We start from the raw sequence: 15,261 nt of genomic DNA, 5'->3' as shown, positions 1-15,261 counted from the left end.
GACAAGACTTGAAGAAGGAGTAGAAAATGTTTGGGAAAAGAGGGCTAGGGCATAGTGTCCTTAGAAGAAACAGCATGTGAGACTTGGATGCCTCACTTGGCTGATTATCTTTCTGATTAATATAGCAGATCTATTAAAAGTTCCTCTCAACTCTTTGCCAATCTAATGTGCATTTCTCTATATACTTGACAGTAATGTAATTGTTTTTTTTTCTTAAAAACATTCTGTGGTTCCAGATTTTCACAAAAGCATTACTTTTATTAAAAAGTCTTCTGTTCTAAAGTTGAGATGGTCAGTATGCATTTTCTGTTACCTATTTCTTTTTAGATTGGTCAGAAACTAATAGCTGGTCTTTTCATGTAAAATCCAAACTCTTTACAACTTTTATATTTTTCTGTACAACATTTGATATTGTATGATGCCATTATAATTTATTAGTGGTATTTGTAAAACCACTAATGTATGGACAGTGAAACCACACATCCATGTAATTTTCTGTACTCACACAGTGTTGTGTGAGGAGAGCAGTGCTGGAGAAAATTATCATATATATATATATATATATATATATATATATATAATATATTGTATATATGTATCATATAATATATACATATTATATATATTTTTTTCAGGTTACTGCAGATCAATAAACCAGAACACTAGACCTATGCTGTCTAATATGGGAGCCACTGGCCACATGTGACTATCCAGCACTTGAAACACAGCTAGTCTCTATTGAGATATGATGTATGTGTAAAATATTCCCTGGATTTCAAAGATTTAGTACAATAAAAGAGGAATGTTAATTTTCTCACTTATTTTTTTATAATAATTACATGTTGAAAACATTTTAGATTTATTGGATTTAAATATATTAAGTTAATAGCACCCATTACTTTTTACATTTAAAAATGTGGCTACTAGATAATTACATGTGGATCATGTTTATGGCTCATGTTATACTTCTATTGGTTAGTAATGTTCTAGTCTTTATTTTGTATATGTAAGCAAGGCTGGGGTAAATCAGAAGACAAAACTAAACATGTGCTATGATTGTTAGTGAGCAACAGGGGTCATCAGTACTGGTTAGGGAATGTGTAATTTTTGATAGAATCAGTTACTGAAACAGATATATGGAGACATTTTTGGGGATGGGGATTAGAAAAAAAAACTTGATCAGATGCTGATCCCACCTAAGGGTAAGAGGCAGATCCCTAAAAATGCTATTTTTTAAAAAAACTAGACTATTGTTCTCAAGGAGCTCTTGCTGATTGATTTGCCCATGAAATATCTAGGCAAGCCCACAAGAATAAAATGTAGTACTATGTTAGAAGAAAGTTAATGTGAAGAAATAGAAGGTGAGACTTTTTGTAGATAAATTTCCTATATTCACATTTAGTATCAACAAGATTAAGGAAGGCACACTTTGTAAAAAATACTTTGCAATTGTCTAACACTTTTAATCTTAAAGTACCTTAGTAATATCACCATGTTAATCATCTTGATTTCAACGTGAAATATTGAGTAGTGAGTGTTATTATCTCATTTTATGCATTAGATGTGTGTCAGTGAAGTAAAGGACTTGCCAAAATTAGATAATTGTCATCAGAGCTCACATGCCAGGTTGGAAGAGGTTACATGGAATTATTTTCAGAAATGTTTAGTAGTGGGGATATACTTTGTGATGGAGCACTTGACTAGCCTGCATGAGGACCTTGGTTTGATTTCCAGAACCACCAAAAAAAAAAAAAATTAAGGATGGAATTACAAGGGATGTAGTAGAATGGCACATTGCCACTTTATACATTTTCTTGACTAATAGAATTGAAAAATTATATAAGAGTTTTGTAAATTTGCATTGATTGAAATGTACCTGAAGGATTTAATATTTAAAGTAAGCAAGTACAGATTAATTCATTATATTTATTTGTTTGAGATTTATTTTTTGGGGATCTAGTTTGTTTAGAATAGAGATTACTTGTCTATTTAGACATAGTTCATTCACTCTACAAACATCTATTGAGCATTCATTATTGCCAGACCATGAATATGGCATCGAGCCTGGTCTCAGGAAGCTTATAGTCTAGTAGAAAGAGGCAGATACATAAAAAATGCCTGAAAGTATTCCAGGTGCTCTGATAAGAGAGTAGATCTAACACTGATAGAGCTCTTCCTATGTACCAGAAACTCTTTTATGTGTTTTTAAAAGAATAACAAATTATTAAAATAATTTTAAAATATGGAGTTTTGCTATGTTATTCTGGTTGGTCTCAAACTCCTGAGCTCAAGTGAACTTCCTGTCTCAGCCTCTTGAATAGCTGGGACTATGGGTGCAAGCCACCACTCCTGGCTCAGTATAATAAATAATTTAACCTTCAGGAGAATCTCACTAGATAAGAAATTGAAATATTCCCATTCTACATATCCTAAAAATGTGCAAAAAGAGATTGGAGGTCATGTTAGCTAGTGAGTTGCAGAGCTTGGATTCAAACCTAGGCAAGCTTTACTCTTCACCACTGCCCAGAGATATGTGCGGTGCCACCTGAGTGGACAAAAAAAAAAAAAAAAAAAGATGCTTCATAATGAAAGTGACGCTTGATCTGAGTTTGGTGAAAGGATAAGGTGTTTATCAGGATGCCAAAAGGGAAGAATTCCTATTAAGGTGGTAAAAAGAGCGAAGACATAGCCAAATGAAGCAGTATTTCAAAATGAAGAAGTTCAGGACAAATGAGAGGGGAAGGTGGAAAGGAGGAAATAGAGTAGGCCAACCAGAATCACAGGGAAGAAAAAAGTTGGTAAAGGAGGAAACTTGAAACTAACAAAGTGAGCTTGGCAGAATATCTAAGGATTCATTGACCAAACTGCCCACATTTCCCTTTAGCATAGACAGCTGAGAAACTTAAACTTATTTAAATCACTTATTGTGTGAACTTGGGCAAACCATTTTTCTTTTCATTTTTTATTAATGCAATATGATCATACATAATAATGTGATTCATTTAGACATATTTGTACATGCACACAATTTGATCAATTTCATCCCTCAGCATCTTCCCTTAATCTCCCATCTTTCCTTCCCTGATCTGCTTGCTCTGGTTTTATAAGATCTCGTTTTAATTTTTTCCCCTCTAGTTTCCACGTATGAGAGAAAACATACAATCCTTGGCTTTCTGAGTCTGACCCATTTTGATCAATACAGTGCTGTCCAGTTCCATCCATTTTCCTTCAAATGACATAATTTCATTCTTATTTATGGCTGAATGAAACTCTATTTTATATATGTATGTGTATATATACATATGTATATACAAATGTAATGCATACATATATTATAGATATTAAATGTATATATTTATATATATGCCCTCATAAAACTTTTATATATACATGAGTATATATAAATATAATATATAGATGTATTATTATATGATATGTGTATATATTATATTTATATATACATATGTATATATAAATATATATGTTGCTATCATATGACTATACATGTATTGCTCTAATATGCCAACTTTAATCCTTTTAGAAAGATACTGAAGAGTGGTATAGTTGGGTAATATGGTGGTTTCATTCCCAGTCTTTGAGGAGTCTCCATATTGATTTCCATAGTGGTTGTACTAATTTACAATTGGCGCAAATTATTTTAATTCTCTAGACCTCAATTTTATAATCAGATATAGTAAGGGCAAAGACAAAATGGTCTCTGTGTCCCTTTCCAGCATGGGTCTCATGGTTTCAATTGGTTCTAGTGTGCAAAGAAGAGAATTTTGCATTTGTGAATGACATTTAGATTTGTATTTCAGAAAGATGTCATTATTTTATAGGGAAATATTATGATAATTTTTTTTTACAAAACGCAGCTTAAATTGTAATTATAATACTTACTTGGAACACTTCCACTTTGGGAATTTTACCTTGTACACCTTGTGAATAAGTGCACTCCATTCTTCCTATGTTTAACACCACTGCCTATCCATTGTTTCTGATATCCTTTTATTTCTCAACTGGAGGTGACCCCTTTTCTTTTCTGTTGTTCCTTTGGTGTATTTTCTGGCAACTATGTCTTCTGTAAGTCTAAGTTCCCCTGAGTTTTATTCTTAATTGTTTCAATTGAATTAACTGTCATCTCTATATAAATACCTTCCAATTAATTGCTTTAGTCCTATATTTCCAGTGCATATGGTGCCATCTAAAAATGACATGGCTAACACATAACTCTGCATCAACATTTTTCTAAAATCTTTCTTTTTTATTATAAAATCACAGTATTTTCTTTCTCAGTATAAAACTGGAAAGTACAGAGAAGCAAATAATATAATCATCCCCATATTCTATCATACCAAGAGCTAATCACTGTTACTATATTACTGTATAGTTTTCTAAGTTATTTTGTTTGTATGTATATAATACGTGTGCATCGTTCATATTGTTTTGTAACTCTTCATGAACATCTTTGATAGGCAATTCCTGTGTTATCATTGGGAAATTATTTCCTACTTAGTTATATTACAAACTTTGCTTATGTGAATTCTTATTGCTTGAACTACACTCATGGTACTTGCTCATGGTTGGTATTGTGGTTATTTGCACTTTGACATAACTTCCCAAAAGGATTTCTTAATTTTTGAGACCAGATCTTATATTTCTTTGTGTCTCTCATAAAATTTAGCATTGGATTTCCACATGGGAATCATTCAATAAATGCTTGTTGAATGAATGGAGAGATTATATGCTAAGCTTAGGTGACAAGGAAAATGATGGTAAATACTATTTATTAATAGAAAGAGGAGTGTGGTTTGAAAAAAGGGAACATGATAAATATGACTTTAAACATAGTATCCTGATGTTGAAAATATTTTGAAATAAATTCTGGAAAATTTTAATTAGTTGTTTGTTAATTTCATCTTCGTAGATTCAGGTAGTAGAGTGTTGGAGCTAACTGAAGCTCCAATAACTTAAATTGATGACTATTATTCATATATATGCATATATAAATATGTATATATATGTGTATATATATATACACACATATATATTCACAAATATATATACACAAATATATATATATATATATTTCCCCTGCCATGTTGAGGATCAAACCCAGGGCCTTCAGCATGCTGGCAGATACTCTCCTATGGAGCTACATCCCCACATATTTTCCCTAATTCCTAATGCCTGGGCTAAGTAAGACTTTCCACTTCTAGTTTAGATTCAATCCAGGACAGAGAATTGGTACCTGATACCAAAAGAGCCAATCAGAGGGCTTCCAATGGAATAATGGAATACGGAATTGAGTTTTAACTACTATAGACTCACTCTGGCTGATTTCTTGCATAGAGGAGATATAACCCAGGGGTTTGTGACATGTTCGACTATGCAGTTTGAAAAGCATACAGTGCCAATCCATAGTAGAATAGTGAGAGATTCCATGATAATGTATAGAAACTTCAACATTATCCTTTTCCTCATTTTTGATTCTCCCTCTCAGCCTCTGGTAAACACCTTTCTATTCTCTGTGACTGAGATCGACTATTTTAGATTCAACAAAAGTGAGAGCCTACATTGTTTGTCTTTCTATACCTGGCTTATTTCACTTAACATTGTGTCTTCTAGTACCATCCATGTTGTCACGAATGACAGAATTTCTTTCTTTTTTAAGGCTGCATAGTATCCCATCATACAGATTTTCTTTATCCATTCATCTGAGGATGGACATATTGTTTGCTTCCATTCTTGGCTATTATGAAGAATACCAGTTTTTGACATACCAATTTCAATCCCTATGGAGATATATATATATATATATATATATATATATATATATATATATATATCTCCAGAAGTGGAATTACTAGATCTGAACATCCATTTCTCAAAAGAAAACATATGAATGGCCAATAGATATATGAGAAAATGCTGAACATCACCAATCATCAGCAAAAATGCAAATTAAAACAACAATAAGATGTTACTTCACAACTGTTTGAATGGCTATTATCAAAAACACAAGACAACAAGTGTTGTAAGAATGTGGAGAAAGGGGAAACTCTTATACACTATTGTTCATGGGAATATGAATTAGCACAGCCATTACAGAATACAGTAGAAATGTTTCTCAAAAAACTGTATTGGCTTTGAAGCTTTGTTGACAATCACTTGTCCATATATGTTGTGGGCTTATTTATGGAGTCCATTTTGTTCCATTGAGCAATCCCACGATGTCTTCATTTTTGTAGATTTACAGTAAAAGTTGGAATCAGTGTTATCTTTTCAATTTGTTCTTTTTAAAAGTTGTTTTGGTTATTTTAGGTAGTTTGCTTATCCACATGAATTTTAGAGTTGACTTATGAATTTCTACCAAAAAAAAAAAGCCAGCTGGTGTTTTGATTGGGGTTGCCATTTAACTACAGATCGATTTGGGAAGAATTGACATCTTAATGATATTGAGGGTTCTGCTCTGTGAATATAATATAGCTCTCCATTAATTGGGTCTTTTTATTTCTCTCAGCAATGTTTCTAATTTTCAGGGTGTAGGTCTTGAACATATTTAGACAGATTTATCCCTAAGTTCTAAAGCAAAACCCTTCTGTTTATGTTTCTCAAAGCTCTGTGAATCTTAAAGTTTTCTTGTAAGTAGTAGTTCCACTCAATAATGAACCAGATGAATGTTTCAAAGAAATGCAAATTGACCAGAAAAGACCAAAATGGTGTCCTAATATATCTCGATTTGTACTTTAATCAGAATTGATGCAATTGAACTTTTTTCACATTAGGTGCATAGCAGGCTTATAAACGCTTTTGTACTGACTAGGCTTTAGCTACTGGCTCTTTGCTCTCTCTGTGTGTGTGTGTGTGTACATGTGGGTCCCCACATCTGCCAGTATTTTTATCATTTTATAATTAAATTAGTGCTATCACACTTTTGGATTTTTGGTAGGAAGGATTCTAACATGGCTTCCAAGATTTTTCTTGCCTTCTGCTGTTTATTTTCTGTATACTTCCTTAGGACTGGGGATGTAGCTCAGTGGGAGAGCACTTGCCTAGCATGCATGAGGCCCTGGGTTTGATCTCTAGCACCCACACAAAAAATCCCCTACAACAACAATAAGAAGAAGAAAAACAAAAACCAAAATGACCCAAAGATTTCTGTATATTGATTGCCTTCCCATTAAGAGTGGTTTGGGCCTGTGAATTTTTTGGTTCATCATTCCCCTGATTAGGTTATATTATATGACCAACATGAAGAGATTTTGCATAGATAATTAAGGTATCCAATCAGTTGATTTTTTTGAGTCAACAAAAAAGGAGATTATCCTGGGTGGGCTTTCCTTGATCTGGTGGTAAAAGACCTTAGGAGAGAGATAGAGCCACTCCCAAGGAGAAAGTTTTCCTGTTAGCCTCAAATAAACAAAACCATGTTGTACACTGCCTGTGGAGAGGGTGAACCTCTAGAACTTGTAAATGCTAAAGATCTCAATTATGTAACTGTAAGGAACTAAAAATGGCCAACAATCTTCTCAATAGGTTCAGAAGAAGATTCTGAGCTTCACATGAGATACCTTGATTGAAGCCTTTTGAGCTCCTGAGTACACCCATCAAAGTAATGGTTGGGCTCCTGATCCATGGAAACAGATAATAAATGTGTGTGGTTTTACATGGCCAGGCTTGTGACAATTTGTTACACAGAAATTAATTATAATTTACACAATGGCTACTGTAGCTTGCTTTGGAATGTCTGCCATTGTATTGCTACAACAGCCATAACAAAAGACTATAGCATGGATGACACAAACAGAGATTTATTTTCTCACAATTCTGGAGGCTAGGAATCCAAGGTCAAGGGGTTAGCCAGTTTGGTTTCTTCTCAGGCCTTTCTTTGCTTGCATGTGACCACTTTCTCACTGTGTCCTCACACAGTCTTTCTTCTATGTGCACACATCTAAGTCCTAATCTCTTGTAAGGACACCAACCATATTGGATTAGGACCTATTCTCAGGACCTCACTATAATTTCACTATCTCTTTAAAGACCTTATCTCCAACTTGATTACATTCTGAGATACTAGGAGTTAGGTTTTCAACATTGAATGGGGGGGGGGCACAGTGATATTTCATTGTGACTTTCTTTTTAGCTCCTGAACCTCTGCTACATCCACATATTCTTCAGGTTTTTGTCATACCATTGTGTTCCAGATACTTTCTGTTTATTTTTGTGGGATTGGGGGGGGGGGGTCAGGATTGAATCCGGGATGTTGTGCATGCTAGGAAAGAGCTCTACCACTGAGCTACACCCCAGCCCTTTTTCTTGTTCTTGACAGTTTTAGCTTCAGAGTAACATGCAAAATCTTTGATGATTACATTCCAATCTTAATGGTCAATTAGCGCACAAGTAACAAAATCATCACCTTGCATTTGTATATTTTTGACAACATTACATGGTACTTTCATATGCATTCTTATTTGAAACTGAAAACAATATGGTGAAGCATATCAGGTTAGTATTATTATTATGTACTCAAAATTTAGGAAAACACACTCTAAGAGGCGAGGGGGCTAGTTTTATATTATATAACACATGTCTTCAGAATCTAAGTCTAGTGCTCTATTCACTAGATAAACTATTGAGACAAACTGTCCTTACCCAAATAGCAGGATTCCCATTGAATATTTGTAACACCTTAGTCTCAGTTCATTTTGGATTAGGGCCAAAATGAAATGCAAATTCTATAATTGTCCTCATCCCAACACCCGTGTTATGAACTCTGGGGGGTTTTGTCTTTATGTGGAATAAGGCTTCCTTGGTTCACAACCCATTATCCCATTTTCTTGTTATTTCTGTTGGAGAAATTTTTGTAAAGTAAGTCCACTTGAACCTTTTTATGGAAGGGACGTTCATCAACTGAATTTGGGTTTATTTTAACATATATGCCCGTTTTGGGATACATAGTGAAATTGATTGCTTTAAACACATCTTGATGAGTTTGTAAACTTCTATAGTAGGTGTTTTCTTCTTAATAGGCTTTGACCGTGTGATGTAGGTATACAATAATTATTGAATAAGCACAGTGGAGAAGCAAGTTAATGCATTCCTCTTAACAAAGGTGAACTGGATTGAATAAACTGAAAGATAAAAGGTAATAATGCAAATTCCATATGTATTTGGAGTTCTCATCTCTTTCCAGCAGTTTGATAACGCCTAGCAACATGGTATTATCTTTAGTTTTAGCAAGTTTTTGAGTAGCTGGTTATTCTTAAATTCACCTAAAATTCATCACAGTACTATAATTTCAATGTATGGAAGTTGAAATAACAAGAGAGCAATATTGAGATCTAAGATCCTAGATCAGGGGGCTGGTGTTATAGCTCAGTGGCAGAGCACTTGCCTAGCATGTCTGAGGTACTGGGTTCAATTTTCAGCACCACACATAAACAAATATAATAAAGGTCCATTGACAACTAAAAATATATATTTTTTAAAAAAGATCCTAGATCAGTGTACTTGTAAGCAAAGGGAGAAATACTAGGGAAAAACTATACTACAGGTCCCCACACTCACCCCATCACTCCCTTAAAACACAGAACCCCCAAAGAGTGATTAAATGATTTCTAAGAGCAAACTCTCATTATTTTTCCAAAGAGGAGTCAGAAAATACAAGGAGAAAAGATACCAGACAGGAGATGTAAGAAGGTGGCCCCAGGCTGTAACAGTCTAGAAGGTAAAGAATGAATAGAAGACAGGCAAGGGGAAAAACTGGCTTGACCAGGGGTTTTTGTTGGGGGCTAGGGTGACAGAGTTGGGAAGACAGAATGGAGATTCTGAACTAGAGAAGTCACGCCAGAGTTTGGAATCACTGTAACAGCCGTAAACAGCTTAGGTGACAGAATCACACCACTTGGAATCCTCGGCTTCTTACTAGTCCTGTAACCTTGGGCAACTTGCTTAACCTTTACACCTCAGTTTTGTCACTAGTAAAATGGAGATAATAATAAAGTATGCTTTGCGGAGTGGCTATGAGAGTTAAGAGAGTTGGTAGTTCAGAGCTTGGCTAATAGTAAACAGTAAAATGTCAAACTGCTATATTTGTAGTTGTTATTCTTTCTCTTTCTTAATATGCTGTACTCCATTAAGGAGGAGGAGAGTGATGAACAGTTTTGTGAGAAACTTGGTCAGGCTTATTTTGAGGTGTGGGCTTCACTGAGGTAAAGTGGCACTGCTTCCAGAGAATACCCTTTACCTGGGCCTTGCCGTGAATATGAGAGGCCGAGATCCAGGCTGTCAGGACACACGGATGACCTCCTTGGCTAACCTGGGGCGGCTGCTCTGTTGTCCCTGTATACTTGACAGTTTTCACTTCTGCCTCTTGGGTACTAGAAGCCATGTGGGCTCACACCCGAGTTTCCCGGTTTCAGAGGCGTGAGGGCCATTTGGCAGTCATCGTGCTTCCGGGCCCAGCCTTGCCACGCATTGGCCAGGGAGTTCAGCTCTGACCCCACACTTGGTCCTAGCCCTAGCTCCCCCGGCCTCCCGCGCAGGCGCCGCTGGGGCCACCCCCGGCGCCATGTTTCCCCCGCCCGCGCGCTCCCTCCCACCACTCCCCCCTCCCCTCCCCAGCTGGGTTCCCGCCCCCCTCCCTTATTCCCCCCCCCCCCCCCGCCCCCATCCCCTGGTGAGGTCAGGCGGAGGCACTGCCGCTGCGGCCGCAGCAGCTCCTCTCCCATTCCCGGGAAGCCTGGAACGGGGACTTTTGAAAATAACTGGAGCGGCGTTTGGGTTAGGGTCTGTGCTTTCCTCCTGCTTGAGGACAGGGTGAAGTGGTCTGGGCGAACAGGGGTGCAGAGGTACGGGTGCTGGTGCCTCGCAGCAGGAGCGAGCCTTGATTGCGCTGCGCTACTCCCTCTTCGGCCCTCGGAGCGCAGCAGCTGGCGGACGAGCGGCTGGGGCGCAGGGACGCGGCAAACAAGGTGAGGCAGGTTGCTGAAGTCACAGGGGTTCCATTAGCCGCTTCCCTGCCTCCGGGACCTGGCGGTGCGCGTGGTGCAAGGGAAAGAGTTGATCTGCATCAGGGACACTGGGGCGGGGAATCCGCTTCGCTCTGTGCGCACCCCCCTTTTGCCTTTTCTACCGCGTGCTGGTGCGCTCCCTTATCCCTGCACCTTTGCCAACTCCAGGTCCCTCTGACCCCGCCAGATACCTGGGTTCTTCTAGGATCCTAGAACCCAGTTTTCCTGTGCTCTTTGTCATCTTTCCAAGATCTTCTCTGGGCTTCTAGGTCTCTGCCCTGATAGTCTGGGGTTCCGATGTCCACCTCGGCCCTCTATCAGTTTCTGCTTTGTGCCTTCTTAACCCATCCCTTCGTCACAATCTTCAAACTTGGGAGGCTGTGCTGCTGGCTCCCAAGTTAGGAGCACATTCTTTTTCCTCGAAGCTTTGAACTTAGTTTTGAACATCCTTAGCTCTGAATGTCTCGGCTGTTTTTGGTTTAATCACAGTTGACTAAAGAGTTTTTTTTTTTGGAGGCTTACAGCTTAGCCTGCATTTACTGAAAGTGGTGGGATCATTCCTTCATTAAATATTCTTTAGTAAATATCTGTTAAGGAACTTGAAAAATGTCTTTCTAGTTTTCAATAACTTAATTCAAGAACCATAGCCATTTGAAATGTGTGTATATATGTTTGTGTGTAATCCTTGTACATGGTCCTAAACCTTCCAGGATGCTAAACAGGCCTGACAGAGGGAGAACTGGTAGGGTTTGTGATGCCTAGCTCCATTCCTGAATCTGTAAATTAGGATGCTCATCTTTTTAATGCAGTTGAGAGGAACTTAATGGTTTAGGGGGAAAAAAGTCACTCAAGTTAATATAGTTTGGTTACTAAGCACATTGAATAGGAACTGAGAGACTTGGAGGAGGTTTAAAACTGCCTCTGTTGGGAGGGTACCTGCCCCCTCCTCTTTAAAAGAAGCCACAGTTTCTTACAGTACGTCTCATATTTATGTAAACCCCGCAGAAACAGCATTTTTAAACCTTGTAGTTATTTTTTAAAAAACAGCCCCAAACTCCTACTTTCAGCTTATCACTTTCTCCCCATGCAGTTGCTATTTTAATTCTCATACTGAGGTTCATTTGTAATATAAAGAAAATTAAATGGAGACATCAAAAGTGGAGGCAAATACCAGCAAACAAGCCCATGCTGATGTATGCAGTTATGTTTTTGGAAATAGGATATATCTAGTGCTTAAATTTGAAAACTGAGAAAAAATGAACTAAGTAGCCATGACATCATTTTATATCTAAAAATATTAGCTCCCTTAACTGCAAGTTTTTATTAAAATCCTTAAAATTAACAGTGATAGATTTGTTTGCTTGATGGGTGACCAGGTGTTGCCACTGACACAGTGTGAACTAATTGACAGAAATCTCAGAAGAAACCAAGTTGTAAATGAAGATAGTGGCTAAATTTCACTGTCCTGGTAGCACTTCTTTTGGCAGTGAGACAATGATAATACTTTCTGCTACAATATCAGATGATATATTTTTAACATAGATAAATAAGAGTCTCAATTGCCCAAGGCCTTTAATCTGCCATTTTTATAAGCACATTTTAAATTGTGTGGTGTGACCCTGTAGAGTTTAGCTGATGTTATGAAGAAAGTAGTTTTCACAAGAGCAGTAAAGGCTATTGGATATCAATTTAGTTAGATAACTTGCAGGTGAAAGTGTTGTTTCCCATTCATTTGGTAAATTCCTGAGCTCACTTAAGTTCTATTTAAAAATTGAATGTTGTAGGGAGAGAGTACTTGTTCCAATAGGCCCACCATTATAGGTCTGATTTTTTTGGCAACCCATTCTCAAAAGATATACAAACTTGTGACTATTTCAAGGATAAGAGTGCATACCATTTTGTTACTTTTTTCTTTTGTGTTTCTTATTAATACTGAATCCAAGCTAAAATTACTACTGATGTGATTATATTGTAAAACTATTTATGTTTGCTTAGAAGAAAAATATGGATGTGAGTTAGCTATAAGCATTTTGCTCTGACTCCTCAATATATATTTAATAGCTCTCCTGGTACATCTAGAGGTTATCAAAATGGATATTTCTGGTGTTATTAAGTGTAATTGCAGTTTGCTATTGTATTATCTTTCTTGTTTTCAATTATGTTTCTTCATGTAATGTGACTTGCAGTAGTGAAATGAGACTAATTTTCAAATTGTTTGATTTTTTGATGTTTAATATACTACTACTGACTTCTCAAGTAATATGTCAGTTGAACTCTATTTTTATTGCTATGAAATAATACAACAGTTTGGCAGGAATCATCAGACTTCAGAAAGTGTAGAAAGAGTGTAGGAAAAATGAAGAGCTCTAGAGAATACATCTGAAAATTAGGGGAAAAAATGACTTTACCAAGTTAGACTCATAGCAATCAGCTTTTTATTTTTTTTTCCTTTCATACTGGACTTTGCACCCAGGGTTGCTCTGACACACTGAACTACATTCTTAGCCCTCTTGAGACAGGGTCTTGCTAAGTTGCTCAGGTCCTCCTGCCCCAGCCTCCTGAGTCCCTGGGATTATAGGTGTGTGCTACTGTGCCTAGCAGCAATTAGGTTTGTGAGTATTATTCATTCATTTATTAATTCATTTATAAAATCAGCTGAGTGCCTTTTGAATGCCAAGACCCTGTATTAGGCACACTTAAAACTTGTAAGCCATAATCATTGCTCTTGTGGAACATGACAGTAATCATATTCTATCAGAGGTTATAGATAAAAAAATAAATAAACAAATGAAGAATATCCTTATAGATTGTAGTAATAACAAGTAAGAAAATAAGGGAATGCGACACAGAGAACAAGGAAGGGCCTATTTAAGTAAGCGGGGGAAGGCCTCTATGACAGTTAATTTTAGGTGTCAATTTGTCTGGATAAGGAATACTTAGAAACTGGTAAAACATTATTTTGGGTGTGTCTGTGAGGGTGTTTGCAGAGATCAGTATGTTACTTTGATTGGTTATGTGGGGGAGGATCCTCCCTCAGGATCAGAAAGCTGGAGTATCCAATTGGCTGGAGAGAACAAATACAGAAGGTGAACTGGTCTTTCCCAGAGCTGAGAAAGATTCTTTCTGTGGCCTTGGACATCAGGACTCCAGGCTTGCTGGCCTTTGGACTTGGGCTCCAGGGCTTACAGCAGGAGCCCCTTGGGTTCTCATGCTTTCAACATTCCTTGAACTGAGAGTTACAACATCTGTCTCCTTGGTTCTGAGGCCATTGGACTTTGACTGAGCCACACTACCAGCACCCCAGGGTCTCCAGTTTGCAGATAGCCTGTCTTGGGACTCTCTAAGCTGCTGTAATTGTGTAAGCCAATTCCTTTAATAATTTCCCCTACATATTTATTTATGTGCATATTTCTTGGTTCTGTCTCTGGAGAATCCCAACAAATATAGCCTCTTAGAGAAGGTGATGTTTGAGAAGATACCTGAAAAAGAATAGAGAATGAGTCTGCCTTGTCAAGATATGGGTGTATATTCTCCAGAGAACGTTCTTGCAGAGAGAAGAGTAAGAACTAAGGTCTTGAGGCAGGAAATCAGGCTTGCAGTTTATGAAGAACAGAAAGAAAGCCAGTAATGGCACTACCTAGTGAGCTGGGCAGGGAAATGGTTACAGAAGATGTTAGAGATCTTAGATGGAGTCAACTAATAGATAAGACTTGGAAGCTTTGAGAAAGAATTTGAGTTTGATTCTCAGAACAGTGAGAAGTCATTGAAGAGTGCTTTCTGTGGAAAGCAATTGACTATAAAATAAAATGTAAGCCTGTGGAACTAAAAATATAAGTGTTTTGCTAAGGAGAAATAGAATGTTCAGCTAATCAGTCATCTACATTAATAACTGAGAGTGAGAGATTCTTTGATTAAGTATGCTAAATCAATATGTGATTCCGTTCTACTCTGCTTAGTTAAAGGGTGGGGTAATGGGACTTTGAGGTGAGTATGTTAAAAAGTAGTCCACTTTCCACTGTCACATTGTCACCTGTACTACAAGGTAAGTTGTCATCAACTTGATTCAAATCAGATCACTGTTAAATTTTTAAGAGCTTGTTTTTCAAAGAATGATGTTTTATTTTTCATAGGAATATGTTCCTTGGGAAGGTTGGAAGTTGCATTTCTGTATAAAAGGAATATCCTAAGTTTAGTCATGGCCTTTGGAATTTTAAGTGAGGTTTTCCATTTCCCTTTAACCATTGCC

At 37.1% G+C, this 15,261-nt stretch overlaps 1 protein-coding gene across 2 annotated transcripts in view; it reads left to right on the top strand.

The window, feature by feature from the left end:
* Positions 1-10,696: 10,696 nt before the first annotated feature.
* Positions 10,697-15,261, top strand: part of Klhl13 (kelch like family member 13) — a 195,504-nt gene continuing 190,939 nt past the window's right edge. For both annotated transcript variants that reach the window (XM_027932679.2, XM_071606845.1), the window contains exon 1: positions 10,697-10,976. The gene's annotated coding sequence lies outside the window, so the exon portion shown is untranslated. The remainder of the gene's footprint in view (positions 10,977-15,261) is intronic.

This window comes from Marmota flaviventris, chromosome X (assembly GCF_047511675.1).
Source record: "Marmota flaviventris isolate mMarFla1 chromosome X, mMarFla1.hap1, whole genome shotgun sequence".
Classification (NCBI taxonomy): domain Eukaryota; kingdom Metazoa; phylum Chordata; class Mammalia; order Rodentia; family Sciuridae; genus Marmota; species Marmota flaviventris.
Note: the sequence above shows the minus strand (reverse complement) of the source record. Positions and strands in the feature narration are given on the sequence as shown.